This window comes from Chrysochloris asiatica, unplaced genomic scaffold (assembly GCF_000296735.1).
Source record: "Chrysochloris asiatica unplaced genomic scaffold, ChrAsi1.0 scaffold00116, whole genome shotgun sequence".
NCBI lineage: Eukaryota > Metazoa > Chordata > Mammalia > Afrosoricida > Chrysochloridae > Chrysochloris > Chrysochloris asiatica.
The window spans coordinates 9337285-9344947 of record NW_006408634.1 but is presented as its reverse complement, the minus strand read 5'-3'; the positions used below and the strand labels follow the sequence as shown (position 1 = coordinate 9344947).

General features: G+C 46.1%; 1 pseudogene; it reads right to left on the bottom strand.

Moving 5' to 3' along the window:
• Nucleotides 1–7618, bottom strand: part of LOC102817911 — a 23778-nt pseudogene extending 16160 nt beyond the window's left edge.
• Between the last annotated feature and the right edge of the window lie 45 nt (nt 7619–7663).

Below are 7663 nucleotides of genomic sequence, written 5' to 3'. Positions count from 1 at the left end.
CTTTCTGCTCCCATAAAGATTTACAGACTTGGAAACCCTATACAGGGTTGCTATGAGTTGGAACCAACCACTAGAGCTATGGTTTGGAGGTGTGCAGAACAATTACACAGTTCCCACGGCCCCTGTCTCTCCCGTACACAGTTGCTCCTGCATTTTGATGGCACATTTGTTACAATTGATGGACCAATAAGCCAAACCCACTGCCTTTGGGTCGATTCCAAGTCACAGTGACTTTATAGGACAGAGTAGAACTGTCCTACGGGGTTGCCAAGACTGTCATCTTGACGGGAGCAGATTGCTTCATCGTTCTCCCGCAGAGAGGCTTGTGGGTTCGAACTGCCAACCTTTTGGTTAGGAGGCAAGTGTTTTAACCACTGTGCCATTAGGGCTCTATTGATGGACTAATACTGATACGTGGTTAACTCAACCAGGCAGTTTACACTTCTTGCTTACCCAGTGTTTTAAGATTAGGGAGAGATGAGAGTTTGCATTTGTAATCTTCTCAGGTCTTTTCTGACTATGTGTTTGCCTTGGGCATTTGTTGTTGTTAATTGTCAGTTTTGACTCATAGCATATGTGTGTGCTTTTCCTAGGAAGATGGGGAGTTGTTTTTTAAAATCATATTTTACTATGTTTTTGGTGAAAGCTTACACAGGAAATTCGTTCCTATCTGACAATTGATTTGCAGATTGCTCAGTGACATTCGTTACATTTTTCACAGTGTGTCAACATTCTCTTAAAATGCATCCTGGTTATTTTGTTTCTAGTCTGTAGTTTCCTCATCTTCTCATGTTTGCTTTAAAGCAGGGGTGGGGCACTTCCGGGCAGCCGGCTATATAAGGCCAGTGAAATTATTTGGTCTGTCCCTACCAAGGGGACCACAGTTCCAGTCATCACATTGTTGTTGTTAGGTGCTGTCCAGTCAGTTCCAACTCATAGTGACTCTGTATAGGGCTTCCAACGAGTGGCTGGAGAGTTTGAATCGTCGACCTTCTGGTTCAAATTAACCTGGTGGTCCAGTGCTGTATCCCACAGTGCCATACCAGGACTCCAGTCATCAAATCGGTGGTGGTAGTGTGCCGTGGAGTCGGTTCCGAATCATAGCGACCCTGGATAGGTTTTCTGAGTCTGTAAATCTTTATGAGAGCACAAAGCCTCATCTTTCTCCCATGGAACAGCTGATGGTTTTGAACTGCTGACCTTGAGGTTAGCAGCCTGACTTGTAACCACTACGCTACCAGAGCTCCATGTCATCACCATGTTGTTGTTAAGTGCTGTCGAGTTGGTTCTGACCCATATTGACCCTGTTTAGGATTTCTGAAGAGCAGCTGGTGAGCTTGAACTACCGACTTTATGGTTCAAACCAACTTTGCAGTCTAGCTCATTAACCCACAGCGCCACGTCATCACAATGTTGTTGTTGTTGTTAAGTGCCGTTGAGTTGGTTCCGACCCATAGTGACCCTGTATAGGGTTTCCAAGGAGCAGCTGGTGAGCTTGAAACATCAACCTTGCAGTACAAACGACTTTGCAGTCTGGTGTGTTAACCCACAGCGCCACACCAGGACTCCACATTAGGGGTTAGTTAAATGACCGAATACAACAGGCTAATTATTAAGCTGATAATTTTGTATGGCCCGTGAATGATATCATAAATTTTGGCAGAACACAGATTCCCCACCCCTGCTTTAGAATCACTGTTGATTTTTTTTATTTCATAATACTGGACTTCTAACCACAAAGTCAGGAGTTCAAACCTACCAGCTGCTCCTCAGAAACCCTATACATGGTTGCTATGAGTCGGAATCACTTAACAACAACAACAACAACGTACTGTCCATAGTTTTTAAATGGAACACCACAATGTTTTTAAAAAAGAACACACAATGTCCTTTATTTTGTGTGCCAATCTGTTGTTTTGTAAAAGAGAACCTCAGGGGTAGTTTCAATGAAAAATTTATAGACTATCTCAGAGTGATAGTCTCAGGGAGTCTTCTAGTCTTAACTGGTTCAGTCAGAAAGAACCTTTTTTTAAAGGATTTGTGTTCTGCTCTGCCTCTCCCACCAATTCTAGCTGGGCGTATCTATTGACCCTGAGTGGAATGTTCGGTAGTGGTAGCCAGGGCACCATCTAGTTCTTCAGGTCTCAGGGCAGATGAGACCAGGGCTGCTGGGTGAGCTGTTAGCCCTGTACACCAGTTTGTTCTGTAAGACTTTTTCTTCTTCTTCTTGTTTCTTGGTCTTGATGTGTTGTATCTTAGATGCCTACTCACAAACTTTTTAGAACCCAGACTTTACGTATCTCAGTAGGATTCAGTACATGAGTTCGTTTTTGTTTTTAATTAATGAAACTCTTGGTGTAGGTTTAAGACAGGACTGTGAACCCAAAGGTTGGCAGTTCAAACCCACCAGCTACCCCTTGGAAACTTTATACAGGGTCCTCCCTGTGAGTCAGAATCTACTGTATGGCACTTAACAACAACAACAATTGTTAAGCACTTGACTGCTAATCAAATAGTGAGAGGTTCAATTCTATCCAGAGGCACCTTGGGTAAAAGCCCTAGTGATCTACTTCTGAAAGATCACAGCCACTGAAAATCCTGTGGAGCACAGTTCTCCATGGACACCCAGTTCACTATGGGTTGGAATTGGCTTGAGGGCAACTGGTTTGGTTTTGGGTTTATGTTGACATTGGGGTTCACTCTTGGTGTTGTAAAGTCCTTTGAGGACTAAGGTTCACTGGACCTAAGCCATGATATTTTCCATCATCTCATATGCATGTGAAAGCAAGACAATGAGTATGGCAGACCATAGGCGCATTTGAACTATGGTGTTGGAGAAGAATATCGAAAGTACCAGAAGAACAAACCAATCTGTCTTGAAAGAAGTCCAGCCAGAATGCTCCTTCGGAGCAAGGATGGCAAGACTTTGTCTCTTGTGCTTTGAGCATGTTGTCAGGAGGGACCAGTCCCTGGAGAAGGACATCATGCTTGGTTAAGTGGAGGGCCAGTGAAAACAAGGAAGACCCCCAACAAGATGGATTGGTACAGTGGCAGCAATAATGATTCAAATATAACAATAATTGTGAGGATGATGCAGGGCCAAGAGGTATTTTGTTGTGTTGTGTGTGGGGTCACTATGAGTTGGAACTGACTTCATGGCACCTAACAACAACAATAACATGTTGTTGTCATTGGTAGGTGCTGAGACCTATGGGCTTTGGAAAATGTTAATGTCATGTATCCACCATGACAGACTCATTTAGAAGCGTTTCGCTAAAAAGGTCCTGAGCGCTACCTATTCATCATGCCCCCTTCCTCAGACCCTGACTGTCACTCATCTTTTCATGGTCTCTGTGGATGTAACGTCTCTGAGTCCTGGCGTGGTGCTGTGGGTTAATGCACTGGACTGCGAAGTTGATTTGAACTGCAAGGTTGGAGCTTCAAGCTTACCAGCTGCTCCTCAGAAACCCCATACAGGGTCACTATGGGTTGGAACTGACCCGATGGCACTTAACAACAACAATAGTTTTGCTTTTCCAGGATGTCTTAATTGGAACCATATGTAACCTTTTTAGCCTGACTCCTTTAACTTAAAAACTCTGGTGTGGTGCTGTAGGATAAGCACCACAATGGACTGCTAACCACAACGTCAGCAGTTCAAATCCACCAGCTGCTCTTTGGAAACCCTGTGGAGGGTTGCTAGGAGTCGGAATCCACTTGAGGACAATTAATAACAATAACAACCACCCTTCACTTATGCATTTAAGCTTTCTTTATACGATTTGTGTCTGAGAGGCCCAGTGTTGAAGTGCTCAGCTGCTAAAGGAAATGTTGGCAGTGGAATCCACTCGTCGAAAGAAAGATCCGGTGATCTGTTTCTGTTACAGCCTAGGAAACCCCATGGAACAGCGCTGCTCTGTCCTCAAGGGTCAGTGTGAGTTGGAAAGGACTTGATGGCAATGGATGGTTTTTGTTAATGAATTGATACTGTTGTTGTTAAGCGCTACTGTTAAGTGGGTTCCAACTCATAGCGACCCTGTATAGGGTTTCTGGGGAGCAGCTGTGAAGTCTTTATGAGAGCAGATCCCCACGTCTTTCTCTCATGGAGTCACTGGGTGGGCTTGAACAGCCAACCTTTCAGTGAGCAGTGGAGCCATTGCATCACGAGGGCTATTATAGGCTAAATTGTGTTTTCCCCCCGCGTTGAATTCCTGGCCCCTGTACCTGTAGAAAGGGGCTTGTGATGCTTGGGGCTAAGCATTAGGCTACTAACCACAAGGCTAGCAGTTCAAACCCACCAGCTCCTCCTCAGGAGAAAGATGACACTCTGGGAAACCCAAAGGAGCAGTTAGTTCCTAAGGATTGGGCTAGCCTTCGGGGCAGTGGGTTGTTGGTACCTGTCGATGGATGTCATCCCATTTGGTGTTTGTGAGGTTACAACAGAGATGGGTAGTACAAAGCACTTCTGAGTTATAAGACCAGAACACACACACACACACACACACACACACACACACACACACACACACACAGAGGGAAGGACTGGAGCCAAAGAAAACCAAGGATCACCAGCAGACACCAGACTCTAGAAAAGAGGCAGAGACCTTGATTGGGACTTCTAATTTCTAGAACAGTTTGAAAATACATTTGTTACTTAAGTTCAACCACATGTGGTATTTTTGCAGCACTAGATAAGGTTGTTAGTGACCCTAATAAGCACAACAGAACAAAACACTGCTTGGTCCTGTGTTATCCTCACAATTATTGTTTGAACCCATTGTTGCTGATACTGTGGGAGTACATCTTGTTGGAGGTCTTCCTCTTTATTGCTGACCCTCCACTTTACCTAGCATGATGCCCTTCTCCAGGGAATGGTCTCTCCTGACACTATGTCCAAAGTCTGGGAGATGAAGTCTGGCCATCCTTGCTTCCAAGGAGCATCTGGCTGCATGTCAAGACAGATTTGTTCCTTCTTCTGGCAGTCCATGGTTCTTTCAAATATTCTTCTCCAACACCATAATTCAAATGCAATGATTCTTCTCTGGTCTTCCTTATGCATTGTCCAGTTTTTGCATGTATATGAGGCGCTTGAAAATACTATGACTTGGGTCAGGCACACCTTAGTCCTCAGAGGGACATCTTTGCTCTCTAAGACATTTGTAGTAGATTTGCCTAATGCAATACATTGCTTGATTTCTTGACTGCAGCTTCCATGAGTGTTGATTGTGGATCCAAGTAAAATTAAACCTTTGGCAACTAAGATACCATATAAGGGGCAAGGGATTATTGGATATTTCTACTTCTCATGTTTTAGATCTCATAATAAAATTACAGGAAATCTGGTGTCTTGTTCCCATAAGGTTCTTTCATGGTGTTTCTAATCATTTTGAATAAGTATGTTACGTGTTAAAGTTTAGTTCAAGAACATAGTTCCCTGAACCTTGCAGTCAATTCTTTGAGCTTTAAGAACCTGGAATGCACCAAGCCTTGCAGAGGGCTTTCCCCACTCACTAGCTTCAAAGTAGACCCCTTTGCAAGTCCCTTAATATTAAAGTTCTTTCTGTTCACACTAGAAAGAGTTCGAAATGACAGTTAGTAGTGGAACAGAGCTTTATTTGCTATTGATCAAAAGCAAAGCTGGAGATAGTGGGAGATTGGAATCTCACCAGGACAACCTGTCTGCTTGCTAAAGTCAGAGTGGTTGTATATTTTAATTTATGGGCTAGGTTTCTTAAAGGGAGGAGATGCAAAGAACTAAGGAGCTCCGGTGGTGTAGTGGTTATGAGTGCTGCTGCTAGCCTCCAGATCAGCAGTTAGAAACTGCCGTTCCACAGGAGAAAGATGAAGCTTTCTGCTTCCATACAGATCTATAGCCTCAGAAATCTTATGCAGGATTACTATGAGTCAGAGCCTGAACCAACTCCAGGGTGGGTACACCACCACCACCATGCAAAAACTGGGGGTGGGCGGAGTTTAAGGCGGAGCTTGGGTGACATGTAGGCAGGGAGTAGAATACTCAGCTTATCTTCAAGATGGAACCAGCAGCAAGGGTGTCTGGGAATTCTTGGCATTATTATGGGATGGTACACTATATCTTCATCCTTGGAGATGCAGGCTATGTCTGGTTTTCTGTAAAATAGGTCTTGGCACCAGATGACCCATTGTCTTTGTTCAGCACAGGGTGAGGCGAATACTACAGTTATCTTTTCAGGGTCATTAACGTGAACACTAGGCATTGTGAGCCAACAAGAAATATTTAGGGTTCTTTTCTTAAAGCCTCCAGCATCCTTAGTGAATCAACCCCATAGGACACAGTAGAACTGCGCCATAGGGTTTCGGAGGCTATAAATCTTTATGAGTCTGACTCATTTACTCTTGTGGAGCGTCTGGCGGGTTTGAACTGCCAACTTTGTTAGCAGTGTTGGGATTAACCACAAAGCCACTAGGGCTCCTCGCAGGAGCTTTTTGTGACAACTTCAGGCCTGGACCTCTGCTGTTTTGTCAAACTTCCTTGAGTGTCCTTCCTGAGGGGAGATATTGTTGTGTTGTTGTTGTGTGCCGTGGAGTCGGTTCCGACTCATAGCAACCGTACACAGGGTTTCCGAGGCTGTAAATCTTTACGGGAGCAGACTGCCTTATCCTTCTTGCGCGGAACCGCAGGTAGTTTCGAACTGCTGACTTTGGGGCTCACAGCCCGATTCGTAACCACTACGCTACCAGAACTCCTTGAGGGGAGATATAGGGTCCACCCAATTAATCATCTGGATTCCACCCCTAAAACACCCACCATTGAGTTTTAAGCTTTGTTAGTGCTTAATGCAGATTTTGAGAAGGAGTGAAGGATTCTATCAGTTGACATTCTGTGCTCCTACAAGTGTGGTGTGGCACTGTGGTTTGATAAAGCACAAGGTCAGCGGTTCAAACTCAGCAGCCGCTCTGCTCTTGGAAACACTATACAGGGTCGCTATGAGTCGGAACTGACTTGAAGGCTTAATAAGAACACCAACAAGTAACTCCAAGCTTTCATTGGCTGGAAGGAGTCAAACCAGCTCAGTGCTGGGGCCTACTTATTGGAACCAGGAATATGGGGCTGGTGGTGGAAACGACTTGAGGAGAGGAGGCCATAAATGAGGCTGGCGTCGCTTTCCCTGGAAGAGGCAACCCACACAGACATAATGTGAACAGGCTTCCAGAGCAACACCTCCACCGCTTCCACCAGCCAGGGTGAGGCCCCTTTAAGACTCCCGGAAGCGGGGCACCGGGATCGGAAGTGACGTTCTTTATTTCCCCTCCTCACGTGGTGCGGGAAGGAAGTGACGCGTGCGGCCCGGGAGCTGCGGACTCGGAGGCCGTGAGAAGCCGGAGTTGCGGGTGCCGCGGGGTCTCCGGCACAGGTGACCGGGGGAGGGAGCCAGGAGCGCGGCCAGGGAGGGCGGTGCCTGGCATCCCACGTGAGGGGAGCAGGAGCTTGCACAGGGAGGGTCGTGAGCCTCCTGCGGGGGCGGGGTCAGAGTACTCTGCGGGGGGCGGGGACAGGACGCCCACATGGGAAGCTAGAGGGGCGCTGGTGGGGCGAGAAGTAATTGGGCGCGCCGGTCTGTGGGCGGTGCCGGAGCATGGTGGGCAGCAAGGGCGGAGTCAGAAAGTTGTGCCTGGACTCAAG